Raw genomic sequence first — 20,114 nt, 5'->3', positions numbered from 1 at the left:
TCAGTCACCATAAAGTGAAGTTCAGGACTATTTTATTTGATGGGCATGTTAGTTCAGCTGTCAGCTGACTAGAAGCCCTCCTCTAAGGGCATGACATCACCATTTTTCCTGTTATGTAGCACCGTAACCGTATAATAAAAAAAGTCTGGCACATGAAAGCACAAGCAGGCTGGTAGTTTGGGAAGTTTGCCATAATCTCACTTTAGAAATGAATAGTGCAACGTATTCCATCCACTTTAATCACATTAGAGCACCATAATCAGCACTGTCACAAAAAACTGCCCAGAACTGCAAAAAATGTCCATCGTGAAGTATCAGAACCAGACAGACAGCCTGACATCAACATGTATCACAACGGCACGATGAATATGGTTTTTTTCCTGAACCTGATTTAATGAAAGCGGACTGTAGTTTGAAGTATTTTTGGATCAATATTTCAGGCATTTTCCAGGAGAAGCTCCACCTAGATTTTGGGTTTCACAATCTCCACACAAAATCAGCTTCCTTCTCTTCAGCCCACACCTCCAATCTGAGTGAGAATTAGTTATAATATATTGCCAGTGCCTACCTACAAGCCCCAGCGCTGCATTTGAGTCCCCTGTGCACCTGCATTTCCACAGCTAGAAGGTGAATGTGTGTGTACACAGAATGGAATGTGTCCGTTCTCCTTACAATGCTTGCAGGTCTAATGATTAATTCCCATGAATTCTGATGGAAGTGATTGTATTTGTGCAGCTTACCTTCAGTTCAGCAGGAGGGCAGACATGAAAGTGTGCATTGAAATATGACAGAGTTCTTATATGTTACTAAAGCGTTTGTAATGTCAGAACAGAAAATACAAAGGTGTGCTATCAAAGATTTTGTTGCATGAATTGCAGCTAACATCACTTTTTTCAGGGATAATGGGACATTTCTTTCTGCTTACTGTACATTCAATTTCCACATGATAAAACAGCTTTTGGACTATACTACATTTATGTGCTGCTACGAATAGGACCAGATCTTCACATTCTCTCTTTGCTTTATATTATATATATAATATATAGATATACACACACACACACACACACGCAAACCAAACCTCATACATTGTGTCTGGAAACCCTGAATAAACTGGACTCTTGATTCTAATCGTTTTAAACTCTAGGTCCGCTGATCTCGGAAATCAATTAAAAAGTTATAGTTCTACTCATGTCATCTACGGTACTAAATGTTCAGAAGACAGACAGCACTCAAATCAAACATTACCTATAAGAGGACAGAAAATACATGTTTCAAATTAGTACTAAAAAGGTACAAAAAGAAAATCAATTCGTACTCTGAGGTCTCAAAATAAAGATAAAAAGTAACTTCTCAATCCTCTAGTCTACTTTTATGCCTAGATATATAGCCCAGACTGATGCTGAAGCATAGCATAGCTCTTCTGAGCTTTAAGTATTTCTTGGGGGCAGTATGTTCCTATCTGCAGTTTGGCACTATATAAAAACCACACATTAAAACACTTCCCATATTAAACACAGAAGAGGATACTTATTTAACGTTGGGCATTGGCTGTAATTCTCATTCATGGATGTGACATTTTTATTTGCTAGAACAGAGGCTAAATTTTATTTTTAACATAAATTTTCTACCTAGTCAGAATGAGTTAAACACTCTCTCTCAACTAAGCAAAATTTTGATGCTTACCTGAACCCTTATACAAACTACATGAATCATAAGATCTGGGCTGGAAGTATCAAAAGATCACGCTTTCTTGCAAGATTTCTAGCACATCCTGCTTCTATTAAAGCTGGAAATATCAGGAGGGGAAAAAAGTTATTCTCTTGGGAGTTTGGCATGTCAGCTCTCAGTCATTTCTGAAATTAAAAGTGCAGAATAACGCACCAATGGAAAGTGATGACATTTTGGAATGTCAAAAAAATTCTGGGGCAAATTCTCTACTGAAGTCAATTCCAATGACTTCAATTGAGTTAGGCCAACAGGGAATTTGGAACTTGGTTCAATTTTGGGTAAGAAGATAGGTGGAGAAACCAATTTATATTAAACAAGAACCAACACACGAGAGAGAGACTATATTTTTCTTCATCCACATGCACATCTTCTTGATGGGAGTTCCATCATGGAACAAAGGCCATATACAGCCCCTTATAGTAGGGCTCATTATTTAGACACTGTTACCAAACTAGTAAAGCAATGAACTGCAAGTTCTAGACTTTCTAGATGATTGTAGCTACTCATATGGCTAGAGCTGAGAAAAAATACCAGTTGAAGCAATGAAAAAATAAATTCACAGGTTTATGAAAAAAGCAGAAAATGTTCTTTTTTCCATCTTGAATTTTGCATGACTAAAGGTTGTCATTTTTGCAGAAGGAAAACAAACGCTCCATGAAAAGCTGCTTTTTCCTGTGAAAGTGCCAAATTTTCTTAATATGCCAATTTAACAAAAACAAAAAACTATTTTTCCTAGAGGGCACAATTCCTTCATTTCGTCATGAAATCAGTGTCTTTTAGGGTAATGGCAGACTGTCTCTCTAAGGATAATTTTCTTTAGACCCTACCTGGAAAAATGTTAATGCTAAAAATAAATAAATATATATTATACACGTACACACACACACTTTCACTGAACAATGACAACATGAAAACTGGTAGCTTTGCACAGCTCTGTATCCATTACTTTGTGCAATTTATATTGTTTACTAAATTTAAAATATCAGTCCATCTAAAATGTAAACCATTCTGAACGCTGCATTGCATCAGTCAGGCTTTGAATGATGTTTGCCATGAATACTGAAAGCTTTCATGTTGTGGACACTAATGTAATGAAACAAAAATCTCCAGAAGAAAATGGAATTATATAGCCTTAAGCATTATAATATGTGGAGTCTGCATGCTGCTCCTTGTTAAACAAGCATCATGCCCCCTTTCTGTCTGCTAGAGCTCCCACTTCCAGCAACAGTTCAGCAGTACCTCCCTAAATGATACACAAAGGAAAATAAGGATTTCAATGAAGCCATACACAATTAAACTGGCAAATATTTCACATGCTATTCTAGTGCCTGCAGGAGACCAAGCTTCCTACAGTGCTAACTTACCCTCCTTAACCAAGGGAAATGAAGCAGTTTCAGTCTTCAGATGGCATACTTAAATATGGGTTCCAAAAACATTTCAAGCGTTTAAAAAAAAAAAAGCCAAGTTAGAAAAAGAACCATTCAGCCTTGTAATAGATGTAATATCTATGGCCCATATTGTGCCATCAATTTTTCAACAGAACTCCTCATTGCTTTCCATAGAGATTTCTGCTTAAAAATTGATGAGACAATATGACCTATGAAAGTGTTACCTGTCTAAGGGCTCAGTTCTGCCCCCATTGATTTCAATGGCAAAACTCCCATTGATATCAAATAGCACAGGATTGCACCTTAGGGCCCCAAGTCAGCAAAGCTTTTAGGCATGTACTTAACTTCAAGCATGAGAATAAATAGGACTATTCATGATTGGAGTTAAACATGTGCTTAGGCACTTTGCTGGATAGGGCCTGAATTATTAAGCAGGGTTAATTTGCTGTGCCTTGATTCCAATTTAGCACTGCCACCCATGGGTTTATTGAAACAAAAAGGAGAGGGAATGAATCAATAAAGTGTTAATTTTGTCTTGTTTAACAAACCTTTCCCTAATGTTTAATACTTTGGATTAAAGATCTGTTATCTGTGTAAAAAAGTGTTAAGTGTATTTTTTCTATTTACCTTAATGGAAAATATTTGAGATTTAAAAGACATTTTCTGAAAACTACTAGGATTTGAACTCGCAACCTTTGAAAAATCCTGCAGAGGTTTGGCCTACTAAGCAAATACAAAGTCATACCTCTGTGGGAACATGCAGGTGTCAAAGTGGCCACAAGAGGGCTCCATTTTCCCTGAATGCCATAAAACACATGAAAATTCCATCAAGAAAAAGTAGTTAATTAAAATAAACAAATAGTGCAGCCTCTGTAACAGGGTTGATCTTAAAAATACGCCTCTCCATTACACAAGGGTGAAGGAGTTCAAAGAGAGTCTGTCATAGTTAATACACAGAACTACTTACTGTACATGAATTTCAAATCTTAAGTGCAGTGTCTTTTGCTTCTTTAACAAAAAAGAGAAACAAGAGAAGATGAAGCACCGTAATTTTCTTACAATTGTCCTATAAAAGTCTTCAAAAATAAAAGAGTCATTCACATTTTCTATGTGACCAGAGAGATTTGGTCTGTTCAGCACAAAGACTAATGTTGGTGAAGGCAAGTGGATTTTGCACAGTTATTAAAATACCTACTTGTATCACAGCCTGGAGCCCCTGTCAGGGTACGAGCCCCGTAGGAGGTCTACAGTGGAGTCATGAGTGAGCCTTCCAGCACAGGCAGGCAGACTCAGGCTAGTGGGGTTTGAGCTAACATGCTAAAAATAGCAGCATGGACATGAAAAATGTCAGCCCAAACGGTGAAACTTTCATAAAGTTTGAGTAACTAAAAAGGGCGTTCTTGTGGAAGTGGCTTGCAACCTTAAGTACAGATAACAAGCACAGTACTAATTTAAAACAGTGGCTCAGATGATTGAGCCCGCTGGTTTCTGCAAGGCTGGCATTGTTGGTAAGACTTCAGCTAAAGGGCAGGAGAACTTCAACCCCCATCACCTGTGGAATGCAGGGAAGGGTAGTGATCAATCCTGAATATTAGCTGACAGTTGTACGTATTAGATAGGTCTGTAAAGTGCTTTGAATATAAAAAAAGCCCATCATCATCAACAATGCAACCTAATCCTACCTACCAATACGAAGCTTCTCAGGAACCTCTGTTGTTCTACTGACCTATCATAATGCAGACCAGCTATAACTAGGTTCCTTGTAGATCACGTGCATAGCTTTTGTTTGAAGAGGTAAATTTATCACTTGAATATTTAGCTATACTATTTTCTTTATTCCATAAGGAAATCTCTTTAGTTATTTTCAAACAACTGATCTGTGCAGACAGATTGCTGAATTAATCTACTATTCATTCAGATCAGTAAAACAGTGTAATTCCTAATCCTTAGTAGCTGAACAATTCACTGGTACAATGTGGGAAAAACAAGCAGTGGCAGTGATTTTAATAAGCAAACAATTAACATATTCCTTCAACTTTATAACATTTTGTATACAAATATTGTAAACCCCAAAATGTTCCAAGGAGATGAGCAGATATTGTGGTTTAAAAAGAGACTTTTCAACCCCACTATTTAGAGGGCTCTGTTTTCCATAAAAGCCAAAAGCAGGGGGGAGAGAGAGAGAGCGCGCGCGACACCCCTTTTACTCCTCCATTGTTGTTCAGACAACAGCACCGCAGCAATGGAGTCCTCAGACTTCAATTAACTCTTGATAAAGGAGCTTTCACTTGAAGGGGTGAGTGGCGCAGGACATAACATGTCTCTGCACATGCAGAGACAATGTAAAGGAGCGGTCAAAATCCATTGTGTAGAAAATGAATGCATGTTCTCCCCTCATCAAAAAGGGAGACGGTATCGTCTTCAGCTTCCATGCTTCTCCTAACTGGGTTTCCAAGAGAACACGGGCATAAGAGGCTAGATAAATGCATAAACCCAGCTCAGAAACAAAAAAGTCTCAGTCTACAGACAAATACAGTAACAGAAATATTAACAGAGGGTATATGTCCTTACTTAATATTCTGAGGGACTGATGAAGTTCTCATACTTGTAAGGTCTGTATTCACTCCATATTCTGCTGAGAAATCAGGCTGCATTCTGAAGCCCGGGAAAGCTTCTACCAAAACATTTAGTCTCTTCTTAATCCTTGTTTTATTAGAGTCCATAAGATTAAATGCTAAAATCCTGGATAAGTATATCTTTAAGGACATTTTGATACTTAGTTATTTGTTAGCCCTTTATATCTATTTATCTCCATCTAAACTTGTTCTATTCATAAAGCATCTGGGGAAGATATATACGAATTAATGGTTCTGTGAAAATCCAGCCTACTTAATGAACTTACCAGAAAGCTCCTGTGAAACCCCAAAGTCTTCAATAGTCAAAAACACAGGGCAAAATTTATACTTGTCTCCTTTGACCATATACAACTTAGTATATTTGCTAGGTCTATCTACAGTGTTACACACCACATGTGATAGCAAGTACAGTAGATGGCTTTTTAGTATGGTTTAGCATTTTCTACAGCATGGAAAACTCCCCCCGAAAAACTTGTAGCAGCAAATATTGTTGTCTCGATACAGCACTACAGCCTCTGTAAAAACAACAATGAAGAGAGAACACTGGACAGTCCGGTACAGAAAGATTAATTCCATATTATTTTATTTATATATTGGAGAAGTAGTGTCCACCTTTCTCCCCTCAAAGCCCAGACTGTCTAAAAGCAGAGGTACTTTTTGACCCCAGAATGGGATGGTGGTTTGGAATAACTGTACTGAGTTACACCGATGTAAGAATACAGTGAGACCTAAATCAGGTCTTTCATGCTAAAATAACATCTCAGGATGGCCACAATAAAAAATGACTCATTGAACCTTCCCCCACAAAAAACTGATCGAGCTCAAACACTCAGTGACATCCTACCTTCTCACCCCTCCTCACTACAGTTTCCCTTTCTCCAGTTTAACTATTTTATTTATTCAGCCCTCAGAATAACATACATGAAAAGCAAAATAAATCAGCAACACCACCACCCCAATCCTCCCTCATTAAAAAAAAAGAGAAAGGCATGCATTTTATGAAAGAATAGGAAACAGAAGTAGGAATGCATTAGGACACTGAGAATGTCTAAAAAGAGGCACCACAATTAAATACACTACATCTATACAGCCCTTCTTTTGATTAAAGCTTTAAATCAAGACCCTCTTATCTTGTCTTCCTCTGGAGAAAATTGCCTACAAGTATCCAGAGCCACCTTCATTCTTCCATCACAAGGACAGAATATTACCACCAGTGTCTCATAACACAAACCCTAACAGCGGACACCCTAGGATTTCATTTTGCATCTACCCAGAGATTTCTCAGACGAACCGTGAGGCAAATGGATTTGAGGATGTTTTAAATTACGACTCTCCAAGATACCTTCAAGAAATTCTTCAGCCAATGAACTTTGTGACAATCCCACAAGATGTGCCAGAGATTCCTTGTTGAAGTCTCATTGATGCTGCCTTTTCTAAAGGCGCTTCACCCTGTTGTTTCACTCACATTTGAGTTGAGGGAACATTTGAGCAAAATGGCAGTTTCCTTTAATTCCATTTCTGTGAGGGTAGGAAGGTCAGTGCAGTGCTGGCCTAAAGTATACTGACTGATTAAGTTTTCAAATATCAGAAAGTCTCAGAGTGAAATGATTCTGACTGGCAAAAGCTTGAATCTTCTGCTAAACCTGGTGGGTCTTGTTTCAGAATCCAGGAGGAGCTGTTCACTGGAACATTAGCGGTTTGGTTGTTTTGCTGTTTAGAGTAAATTACTTTCTTGCAGTCCCACACCACCACTGTTCAGTGTAGTTCTCTGTATGTAAAAGAACAATATGATCTCACTCCACACAGAAAGAGAACGTGCATTTCAATAAAAACTTGTGTGATCTCTTTATGTAAATCCATCAGTGTCTTAAAGACTAAACACCCTCTATGCCAGAAAGCAAGCAAACACAAACTACAGCTTTAAAGGTACTGTGAGCTGCAGAGAGAAAGAAATGTAGAGAGGAGATGGAGAAAATAAAGCAGATCCAAAGGTGTAATTAGACACAAATACTGTCTAGCTTGGCAAACTGAACATTTCTATGATGTTCTAATATGCACCTCTACTGCTGAAAAAAAAAGTACAGTCTGTGTAGGAGGCAGTCAGTTCCAGTTCTCTTACAACTTACAATGCTTGTTCAAGACGATATTGTAATGCCTGTTGGTTATAGAATTTCTGCATATAAATTTTGCCAGGGAGACAGACTAAACGTTTTTTTCCATCTCTCATTTCAGTGAAAAAGCTGAGTGATTAGAAAGTAATGGCTCTTTGCTTGTCCAGTCTGCATTTATACTCCTATTCCCTGTCAAACTAGCAGCATTGGTGCTAGCACTGTATGAAGACTCTCCATAATTCCAGCTTTATTTTGGAAACTCCCTCCCCTCCCTCTTGGTTAGATTGAAACTGTAATGTGAAAATCTGAAATAGGCTCTGGCTATGGGGAGTAAGGAGACACCCTAGTTAACGGAGGCAGCTAACCAAATGGCAAAAAAAAGATTGGTTTTGCATCATAGAACCATTGAGCCTACCAATGTTATTGGAGTTGCATCCGTGAGCAGGGCTCTGCTTTGAGTTCACAAGTGTTGCTAAGCAATGGAAAGAGAGGGAGGAGGAGGAGAGTGCAAGAGAGAGAGTCTGACACTAGGAGTACAAGAATAAATGGAAGATAATACTAATGCTCCTACATAGCCTCATTTAGAGTGAATGTTAAAAGTACAAAATATTTCCTGTCTACCTTGTAAACTACTTGCAGCCCGTGCAAAGACTGCTAAAATGTGGTTCTATGTCTAAATCAATGCACATCCTGCAAGTACAAAGTAGTGTTGCATCCTGGAGCACTGACAAAAGCAGTGAGGCACCAGAACTGTTCACATCTGCCTCTTGACTAAAAAGGTAAGGACAAGAGAAACTATTATAACAATCTCTCTACATAGTTTATGTGGATCTAGAAAACAGTCACTTTTAAGTAGCTTATTGTTTAACTTTTGCACTGTAAAGAGATCAGATGCTTGTCATAGCCACACTATATTTTTTTTAATTCTAATGTTATACCGGTAGTTACAATGTTTTTGATTATAGCAGACAAGGTAGATAAATGTGGTACCTTTAATTGGCTTAACAATGTTTCATCTGTCTGCTTTTCATCAACATAATTTTTTGTTCTGGTGTTATTAGAATCACCACCTGCCATGAATGTACTTACACATTTTTATGGCTATAAACAAATACATTGCTTTTATGGTTTAATTTCAAGGCTTACACAAAATGTTTGTTGCCTTGTTCTGTCAGACATCTCAGTAAACACTAGCGTGCATATTTGCAAAGCATGCATTGCTAGGACTGTAAATTGAATTTCATGTTTCATTTTTTACACAGAGTTTGGATTTTTTTTTTCCAATAATCAAATTCTCTGCAGTGCTTATCTTTTTATTACTCTGAATTATAAACCATATGTTGGGACATTTGGAGCCTTCCAGGTCATTTAATAGGCATTACTCTTTTACTGTGTAGCTATCTTTTTAACATTTGCTAATAGCTCATCTGGAAAGAGAATGACATTTGTGGCTAAGCAGCAGATGCGTTCATACACAGTATGAACTGCTAGCATTCCCTAGCCTGAAATCACATCTGCTGATGAACCAGATTTTCACATTTATAAATAGGTGAGATTTTGAAGGCCCTCCCTCTCGCCCCCCCCCATACAAGACTATATATAATCCCTTCTTTAGCATCTTAATACTGTTTTCTACCAGCATGACAGGCATTTCCCTGACAGATAAATGACATATGATAGTGGGTTAGTCTCATCTGTTTCTGTTTAAGATTTTGTCCTATATGCTTTATATTTTTTGTATTTTCAATCCTTATTTAAAAATAATGCTTAAAAAATAACCCACACATATTACAATGCCTCTCTGAGTCACATATTAAAGGGAACATACTACAAGCTAGTCACTGAAACATGACAAAATAAAATTATGAGAGCTAAAAGTTCCCCTAGCCTATTACATAAAGCAAGTCACCTGTTGTACTATATTTCTCAGCATCACACCACCAGGCACTTTCTTCTCGTGGCTGAACAGACACATGGTCAAAGCATCCAAGAAATTATGCCGGAGTACACCATCATGTGGAAATATAAAATAAGATGGAAAAAATGTCCATAAAAACCTCCCATAAAATAACCATTATCAATGTTGTATAACAAATCTCTTGAAATGGAAAGCAAATGTAGAATGTTTTGTCTAAAGATATATGTTATATATTGGTTTGCTTAACTGACCTATTTTTGCTTTTCTTTTGTATTAATAAAAAAAATTCTTTCCTATCAGCAGTAACAGCGGTTACTGCAGGAGGATAACTCCCTCCTGTTACTCCGCTGACAGCCAACAGAGCTAGACAGGAGGAGCAAATCAGAAGCCACTACATTTTAATCACAGAATTGAAAAACATGGTTTGCTGAAGCTTCCTCTCACCTAGAATGATTTACATGGGTTTAGAATGAACTGGCCTATTCTGGGATTATGTTACCCAGTAGAGATAATATGGGGGGAAAAAACCACTGTCATTTCTAGCTTGTTTGATAAGCTGTGTGTGTTTGAACAATTTCAAAGTGCTGTGGGGAAGCAATCACTACAATATATCTAAACGCACAGCAATTCACATAGTCTTGCATTCTGAATTTTAAGTTGTCTGCATACATTAAAATATTTTAATTAAATTTGGTTTAAATATTGCTATTTCTGTCTAATTGGATCAGATCTTAAATTTTTCCAAAGTCCATTGAAGTCAGTGGAAAGACCCGCACTAATGCCACTGGATGTTGGGTCAGAACTTTCTGCCAGTTTATAGTTACAATAGAATACCCCCTAAAACAGACAACAAATGAGATCTGAAAGGAGAGCAAATATCCCCCACCCCCAAAAAATTAACAATTTGAGCACACGTTGGTTTACAGACAGCAGCTTTGGGTATGTGGCACAACATCTGTTACAGAAACACAAGAAAGCAGACCTAAGGCAAGCTGGGCTACTGCCAACTAACTCAAGATTTTTCCCCCCCTCTGACAAGGCTGTCAATAAATGGACAGATGGCATCCGATGTGCTGGCAGGATAGTTCAGTTAACAATCAAGTAAGTTAAATGATTTCAAATTCATTGTATGCCAGGCATTGTATTCTGTATTGTATCATATCATGCTGTTTCCTAAGAGAAATACAATCTGCTGTTCGGTAGATACTCTATTTTACAATAGGGGTAGCTAGAACAATTTTTCAGGGACTACTGGGTGAATACAGTCTGAATCTGGTAAGTTTACCAGACTGGCTCGTTCTTAATTTTAATTCCATGCCATTTGGAGTAGGGGAGTAGAAATGAATACTAAACTGTAGGTCAGTTGACAGTACGAGCAGCTCCGACATGTACCCTCAACCTCAAGAATATATTTAGACGTAAACAACACGTATGCACGATTATGGTAGCTGATCGTCCCTGTCCTCTACATTTGCATGCCTGTTTTTGCAGAACATTTATTGCCCCTGAAGATGTCCCCCTCATCCCATTCAGCTCATGCAAACAACCATTTGGGTGACCAGCAGCTCAGAGAGTACAAAGGTGGGTTGTGTCTGAAAAATAGGTGTACATCTGGTATATGCAGTTGTATAGATATAGCTGCATGTGCAAATATTGAGACCAGCTTGAGGCTAGCTGAAAATCTGGCCCAGGAGGCCCATGTACAAATACTAAACTTGAATATTGGCCAGCTTTAGGAGTTAAAAAATACATAGTGTACCCCTGGAATGCACCATAAATATGAAATATCAAACATTTAATTTAAATATGAGAATTCTTCTTCCTCCCAAACTTAGCTAACTCCCGACGACAAATCAAACTGCTGTGAAAACAGAGAAGCGGTTTTAGAAGATGAGGTGAGTTAGTGAGTCCCAGAGTTAACAGGCTCATGTTATATAAAGGTAGGGAATTCTTCTACTGCAGGAGAAGTGGAATTGATTGGCTCATGCTAGGGATCTAGATACTGGGCCAGATTTTCAAGTGTGCTCAGCACACACCAGTGGAGTCCAGAATTTCAAACACCTCAGTATGTGAGGTCTCAGTTGGCACAATAGGAGCAGTTGGAAGCTAAGCACTTTTTAAAATCCAGCCGTTAGGTGTTTCAATAGAAGCAGAGCTCTTTTGACACTCTGACCATTAGTATGAGTGCTGAACAACTGAAATGGCCCTGAGCTCTTCTGAAAATCTGGCCCATTGATGCCAACATATAAGAAATAACTTGCAACCCTATTGTGCTCAGTTTTATTTTCCAACATGGTTGTTACTTTGCACGTCCACAAAGCTGGCCCAGATGCCAAGACTCATTTAGTCCCTTTTAAATGGTCTATTTTTAAAGTATATGTAACAACTGATTGCATTTGTATAAGCCTACGCTTGCGGGGCCTGTGTCCACTCTAAAAAGCCATTGAAAATGGTGTACTTTTTTTGTACAAGTAACATCTATTTCTATTGTAACTGCAAGATTCGAGAAAAAATAATATTTTCCTCTTTTTCCATTTTACTTAGCATTTGACAGCACATTGTGTGTAGTCAGCTTCACCCTCTCCTTTGTTATTTGTATGGGACTTCCACACAACAGAGGTGAGGAAGTTTTTGAAAAGTAAGTAGATGTCATAGCAAAGCCTCAGAAACTGGCGGGGGCAAGTTCAATATCTCCAATTATTTTTTACCCTAAATTTGATTGGTTTGTAAGTTATCAGTTTCCCTTTGAAATTAGAGACGGGTCAGGTGTGAAATATCTGCCTCACCTTCCCAAAAACTTTAGTAATAAATAATTAGTATGGTAATTTACTAGAATCCACACAGTTAAGAATCAGATGTTTGGTTCCCAAACACAAGATTTTCCACTACTACACACAGTGACTACAGGATGTATTAATTTATCTAAAGTCATTTAGTAAGAGGCCCAGGAAAGAAAAAAATGCACGAGGCAGAGGAGAAAAAAGAATAAAAGGAAAAGAAAATCATACTAGGTGAAATCTTGGCTCCCTTGAAGTCAGTCAATGGGAGTTTTGCCATTGTCTCAAGTCTAAGCCAGGATTTCACACCCCTGATTTCTTAACTTAGCTGTAAAGAGTAATATTGAGAACTGGGACTTGGCCTGTTTATCTTTAGGTATCTGAACATTCTCCTTGGGATCTCTGTCTTTTGGGAAGTATTCTAATAAGTGTTCAGCGTTCCATTATTATACAAGACATTTCTGATGGGAAATCTACTAACTGATTATGTGTGTGTCTAGATTACTTGTTAATGTACATTGTCTGACACAAGGTCTTCAATTATATCATGAACTTACCACGGAGAACTTCCCCTTCCAGCTCACTACCAGAGCTCCACATCAAAAATATTTCATTAAGTGTTGGAACAAGAACCAGGGAGAGTTGACACTCTCCATATTGTGATAATCTGAAGAAACCTCTCAAATTCAGATGGCAATAATAATTCTGCCTATAATCAGGTAAATATATCAAATAAAACCTTTTTCTGTTCTCACTTGTAGTGGATGTTGTTCTTCAGGAGGTGTTAATAGACATCATCATAGTTACACTAGAATGACCAGCAGTAGCAGCAGGAGCTGGTAGCATGCTCCTCTAATTGAAATGTAAAAGGTGCATGGCAAGGACTTGTGAGAGTGAGTTTTGGAACGTTGGCTGAGGTCATTAACCAGCCTCTCTGGTGGCTCTCCTTCGTTCATTCTGTTTGAAAAGGAATGTTTCAATTATTCGGCTACGATTGTCAGAGTGGGGATATCAGGCTTCAGAGACACAACAAAGAACACGGATTACGTGAAAAATGGAAATGGCGAGGCTATCCGTGTCTTGGTGAAGTCAGCGAAGTAGCGGTTCATGACATAGTGAAATTAAATCCCTGCCTTGTGTACGTAGTGAATGCAGGCCAGATCCTCAGCTGCTCTACATCAGTAGAGCAACTGGCCATAAAGGACAAGATTGTTATACTTGGCAGGCAACCCCTTGTTAAGCCCCCAAAAGGGACATGTCAAAAAAAGTGAAATGGATGCCAAACGTACATAGAGGAGGAGTGGTACACAACCTGTTACAGTCCAAGAATCAAAGATGGAGTCAAAAAATGAAAAAAAGACATGCAACAAATTAGTTACAAGGTCAGAGGGCAATCACGGGAACAGCTAATGTGTTACCTCAAACACAGAAGATTTGGCTCCCAGTTCTCATAGCATTAACGGTTCACCCATTTGTCTTCATCTTTTTAGCTCCTACTAATGATCAAAGATGCCGGAACAATTTTTATGGTGGGGGGTGCTGAGAGCCATTGAATCAAACTGTAAACCCTGCATATGATGGAAACCACTTCAAGCCAGGGGATGTGACAGCACCCCCCAGTTCCAGGCTAATGACTGGAACAAAGATAGACACTACAGCACAAACCACAAACAGATGTAAATATATGTAGTGTCAGAACTTCACCAATATAGCTGTGCTGAAAACCTCCAGTTAGGCTGCAGATAGACCCCAAAACTCCAGCCTCCCAGTCTTGTGCTTCAGCCACAGTTTATCCTTCCCTCTTACCAATGTTCAAATGTTATGTCTCTCCCAGTTTCTCCCTGTGATCACACTCACACACACACACTATTTTGCTTTCTTAAAAATAAAAAATAAAAAGCTTTCCAGGCAGGTAAACATAAGATGTAGTATGTCAGTCCAACAGAGTTAGTAACTAAAGAATAAAATACTAATAACAATTAGTAAATAAAAAATGAAAATGCCTCTTTCTATTACCATTAGCCATTCTTGGCTATAGAGGAGTTCTAATTGTGAATACTTTCACTTTTTAAAAAATAAATAGTAAATATTTTATATTAATATAGGTTTTGATAATGTATAAACACATGCCCGTATCTCTTTGACCATTGCAATACTCTAACAACCAGCTAATCTTATATAGTTTGCCACTTTGGGGAAAGAAGGCAAGGTTTGCTAATTAAAAAATACATCTTACTGGGAAAAAAAGAAAAGATAACTCAAAAAAGTGTGCAGGCAGTAAAACCCATGCTTTTCTGTGGTCATCTGACCTACTGTTCCAGACTAATACCTCCTTTACCACATACAGTACAGGACAATGTGAAAAAGTATTTAGCAAACAACGAAAGTACACTTTTTTTGGCTATAGTTCTAATTATGTATGTGTAGTTTTATGTAATAACTGCATATGGCATTGAGATTTTAAATAAGCTCAACTACATAATTAAACACATCAATATGTGCTTGATTTAATTTTGAGCTACACCTTTTTTCATATTTTTAAATGAACTTTTTGTGCATAACCTTCTGTATGATCATAGAATAAAAATGCCATTGTAATGCAAGATGGTAGGACTAAGTTTGTGATATTAATCATAATCGGAATTTTCACATTTCTGTGTCATTAAGAACTCAACAGTAATATTGCACTAACAGGATACTTTGCATACATCTGCCATTTTATACGCACACGTGTATAAATATACATTTGTATCTATCTACGTATAACAACATACAAAGCAAAAAGAAAGTTGGAGTTGACATAGCTTGAACTTCTGTTGCATGCGTGTGTGATTAAACTTAATCTGTACCTGTCTAGACAGGTAAGGTGGTGTCCTATTCAACAGTATTAATAGCAAGGAGGAGATGTGTTTCTTGTGAATGATGTCATGTTTAGTAATACACATTAATTAACTGATGTCAGTATTGACTAGGCAGTGTCCTGGTTCTTAGGCTCTGGTTGTACACTAATTACTTATCTCTTACATTAAGGTAGTGGTAAATTGCCTGAGGATTTAAGAATCTCTGTAGAGAAGGATGATGTAGTTTAATTTAATAAAATATTGCACAATATACAAGCCTCTTCTCTATTTTCATCTCCTGAAAACCAGTTAACTATACATTGTGGAACAGTAGACCATGAATAGATTATATTTTGTGATACCACCTGTAACACAGAAGAACAGAACAATTATTCTAAAGGCCTGAATAGCAGCTACCTGTTCTCAAGCATATTGCCTGAAGGAAATGCCTCCATGTCTCTGATTTGACACCAAAAGAGCTTTGCATTAAACATGCAAAATTCAAAAGGGTCTTAGCTTTGAGTGTCCTTTGATCTATGGTAAGAAAAAAGAAGCGTAAACCAAGACCAGGTCTATCATCTACAGATCAAAGTACAGCCTCGCTTCTTCTTCCAACAGCAATTAAAGATTAGGAGTTATATTTTTGGTGAGAACTATTTTGACACTTGCAGATCTTTCACAAACTAAAATCATATAGTGCAGTGGTTAGGCAGCATGAGAGATATACAAAAAACAATTATGGTGGCAGAAAAGCTCTCTCTATGGAGACAATCTGATTTATGTTACTTGTAACCAGTTGATGTAAGTGTTTCCCTACCTGGGTATAAAATGATGGTTATAGTTGAAGTATGGACAGGCCCCACTGAGGGAAAAAAAGAAAAAAAAGGAAAGACCCGAGTTTGTTGTATCCGAAACCTCAGGATGCTGGGGAGCAAAGAGTTGTTCTGTTATTCAGTAAACAGTGGGGAGTGATTCCTGGCAAAAAGTCTTAAACATCAATGGAGGCCCTATTTATGTTGATTTCTTGTGTGAAATCCTCTCCCGGACTGGACAGGCATAGACTGACATAGGTGGAACACTGATTGCAACACTCTTGGATTGCAGACAGCGTATTCTTAAATCTGGCCCAGAAGTGAGTTATCTGAAAGCAAGATCATAGATATTTGTTCTGACCTGAATCTGCTGCTTAAGACCAGGAGGAGAGTGTTAACTTGTTTAAAAAGAATTTTCAAGAAGTTAAGTTATTTTTTCCCTTCACTTCCTCCCCACCAAACTGCAGGTCATCTATGCAGAAACCCGTACATTTTCTGGAACAACAACTATGCACAGCAGCTACTAGGGGAAAAGCCTGGATTCACTCCCGTAAGTGCATATGAGAGCAAGCTGCAGCACTCTGTACCCTGAGAGCAGCTCTGATCCAAGGGTGATTCATCAGAGGGGAGAACAGGTGACAGTACCACACAGTCCCCGCCTACAGACTATGTAATCTTTTGGACAGCTTTAAATTCCAGCCAGAGCTCCCTGGGAGCCACCTGGCAGAAACTGCCTGGTAGAGATGCTGCATAAAGACTTCTGAGGCTGCTCTGGTCCTAACTGGCTGAAATGGCAACGGGGGAGGGATTGCATGCAGCTTGTACAGCTGTGCTTCACTGCTAGTGGAACTTCCACTGGGGTGTCTCAGCCTAGGTTCTGCCAATAAAACTTCAGCACTGAATCAGGCACTGCATGTAGGAGCTTGAATGACAATTTTGGTGTTGATAACTTCAACGTGCTTCCTGCTAAACTCTGGAATCATGTTGTAATGGAGCTGGAAGATTAATATTCTATGCAAAGACTGATTCTGGACTAAAATAGGGTCTAAACATATTTCCCTTTTTTGTACTTAATGTACAACTCTTTCTACAGTCATAATGGATGCATGGGCCTATGCTAGTAGGGACCTCGGATGCATGTTAAAGCTTAATCCTAGCTAGTTGTTTCTCACATTTCACATTAACGAGCATGACTCTAGTTGTACTTAGAGTGTTGTAAGAGGAGACACTGGCATTATTATATACTATAATATAATAATCATATGTTTCTTCTCCCAAAGTAAATAGGGGACAGACTTGTCTTGTTGTAAGTCAGGTTGACAATCATCATTTTAACTGTACTGTAAACTCTGGGTTACTGAGAATATGTATTCTTAAAGTATTGAAAAAGAAAAGTAGAATTCAATAGTCAGAATGTATGTTCACTTGTTAGGGTCTGTCTATTTTTGATACCACTGTACTGGTATATGTTAAAAATGCCAATTAATTAAAAAATCCTAAGTCTGCTGTAAAAGCATGAGGATTTTTTTAAACTTTGAATACGCAAGTCGAATGACCTCATTAGCCCTCACTGGAAATATAAGACAATGACAAAAAACTAAACATTGATGCTCATCTAGATTGCAACACTTCTCATTTGATGGTGTGTTACCGTTTTCTCATTTTACATGAGACCTATCCAGCCCAATGCTACAGGCAAGTAATCTCATTAGCATCACTATTTGTCATTAGTAAAAACGGGTCACATCTGGAAGAGTTGATACACAGAATACATATAACCTATGTCCTTCCATAACAGACACTATTTTCATGTCGCCTTGGTGCGCTCATGGTGACTTCTGCAGAGCATGTAACACCAGTACTCTAAGTAAAGACTATGCATTAGACCTTTGAGGCATTTAAAAATATTTATCCCAGTTTTAGCATTTTCTTGACTTTGCAGTGGTTCTACATTGTGCAAAGTAGACAAATGCAAGCACCATTCCTTTGTCCATGAGCTTCTCTCCCCAAAGACTAGCCTCAGGATACTGAATTGAAAAACTATCACCAAAAGAGGGTGTTTCAACCAGTTAGTCTAGAAAGCTGAAGGATAGTGTATGGAGGCAGTGGGAGCATGTCCATGGACAGTTTGTGAGCACAGTATATAATGTAAGTGTGTATGTGTTATGTATACTAGGCCCAAAAGGAGCAGCTGAGATTTGCAACAACAATAACAAAAAAATTCATCCCAGCTCCACTGAACTGTCGTGAATCTGAGCTGCTAACTGTAGGTTCGGCTAAAACCCAGTCTCAGCCTGGCTTTAGATGGGTGCTTGACTGAGCCAAATATTTTGCACTGCCCTAAGGAGCAAATACATAAAACACATATGGGGCATGATAGGTCACCTTTTACCTATAAATAGGTACGTGATAATGATCATAAAAAGGTAAAAAGAAATCAATAAGAGCCATTAATTCATTCAAAATAAGACTATGTTAAGGCTCATACAATTACTATCCAACTGTGAGAGAAAAAAAAAGTGAAATTTTTCCAGTACAGTTCTCTCCAATTCCAAACAAAAACCAAATAAAACTAGGAAAGAAATGAAACGTACTTAGTCTTTTTTCCATATATTTGCATGTACAGATGAAAATTTTAGGGCTTAAGCTGATTTACCCTCATGTAAGTGAGAAGTAAATCCACTGAAGCCAGTGGAGTTATACCAGTGTAAACACAGATATGAAATCAGCTAATTGGTCACATTAAAAAGAGGTGAATGTGACACATTAATGGATTTCACCATAGTGTACTTCATATTCTGTCCTCTACATGAATGGTTACCAACTAAGCTTTACCATGCAGCAGGCAGATCTCAATTAAACCAGCACTAGCTTCATTGGAAAGAAAGGAGATACGACTAGCAATAGCTCTCACCCAGGATTTTCAAAAGATGACGAGTGATTTTGGAAGCCTCAATCTTGGGGTCTTCACCTTATGACATTTTAAAGGGTCCTGAATTTTGGAAATCAGATCCCTTGAAGGCATCTCAAGTTGGGATCCCAAAAATCACTAGCCACTCTAAATTCTGATTCTAGTTTTCAGAGATTCCAGAAGAGGAGAAATGTTTCTCAAAGAAAAAATGAGCCAGTAGAAGATGGATACTTCTCATTTAAGACTTTCCATGTGAAAGTTGCTTACACAATAGGGGTCTTGTAATAATATTGCCTTCTAGTTCTTATAGATCTTATGCTAAATAAATAGATCACAATATGCTGTTATTTGTGGGTAAGATCTTGCACACTTTACTTGTGCAATACTCCCTAGAATAGTTTTGTAAAGCTAAGGGCTCTGTGCATGTGTGTCCATGTGTATTTATAGGATTTAGTTGCAGGCAATATAGGCAGCTCTGTATTGGTACAAAATCTAAGGGGAGAGAGGTGTTTTGGAGAAAAGCTTCCCCTGACAAAGTTCTTTTAATGCAAAATTAAAACATCAAGTAGAGTCTTGCTCCTGTTAGTGAACTCTGCATCTCTTCCTATGAGCTCTAGGATCCTTTAATCTTCTGCTTCCGCTGCCGTTGCTCCTACTTCAAAGCGCTGCTGCAGGCAGTGGAAAGGATTCTGGCACTCATTTGGGAAAAGTCTGGGACATTAAATCACCTTGGGCATCCATCTATGTACGGACAGCCCTGTATGTTCACTTCAACCACCTGGGAAAATGCAGCCACTTCTAGAGCAGAATGCGGTGCATCTTTACGCAGGACTGCATAACTGTTCAGGACCAGCAGTGAAATGTGTATCCATTTGTTGTCTTTCAAAATGTGTAAACCGTGTTTCTACAAAGATCCACTTGAAAAAGAATCTAAAGAAAATAGCAAAATATGCAAGCATGATAGCTGGGTGCATGTCTGAATGTCATACT

The 20,114-nt window shown here is 38.2% G+C and overlaps 1 long non-coding RNA gene across 1 annotated transcript; it reads left to right on the top strand.

Moving 5' to 3' along the window:
* Positions 1–11,311: 11,311 nt before the first annotated feature.
* LOC140917954 (uncharacterized) lies at positions 11,312–18,580 on the top strand. The gene is made up of 3 exons (XR_012161049.2): positions 11,312–11,365; positions 12,329–12,403; positions 16,681–18,580. It is a non-coding gene; the product is annotated as an uncharacterized LOC140917954 (long non-coding RNA).
* Positions 18,581–20,114: the final 1,534 nt, after the last annotated feature.

Source organism: Lepidochelys kempii, chromosome 10 (assembly GCF_965140285.1).
Source record: "Lepidochelys kempii isolate rLepKem1 chromosome 10, rLepKem1.hap1, whole genome shotgun sequence".
Lineage (NCBI taxonomy): Eukaryota > Metazoa > Chordata > Testudines > Cheloniidae > Lepidochelys > Lepidochelys kempii.
The sequence above is the reverse complement of the archived record's forward strand: the minus strand, read 5'-3'. Positions and strand labels throughout refer to the sequence as shown.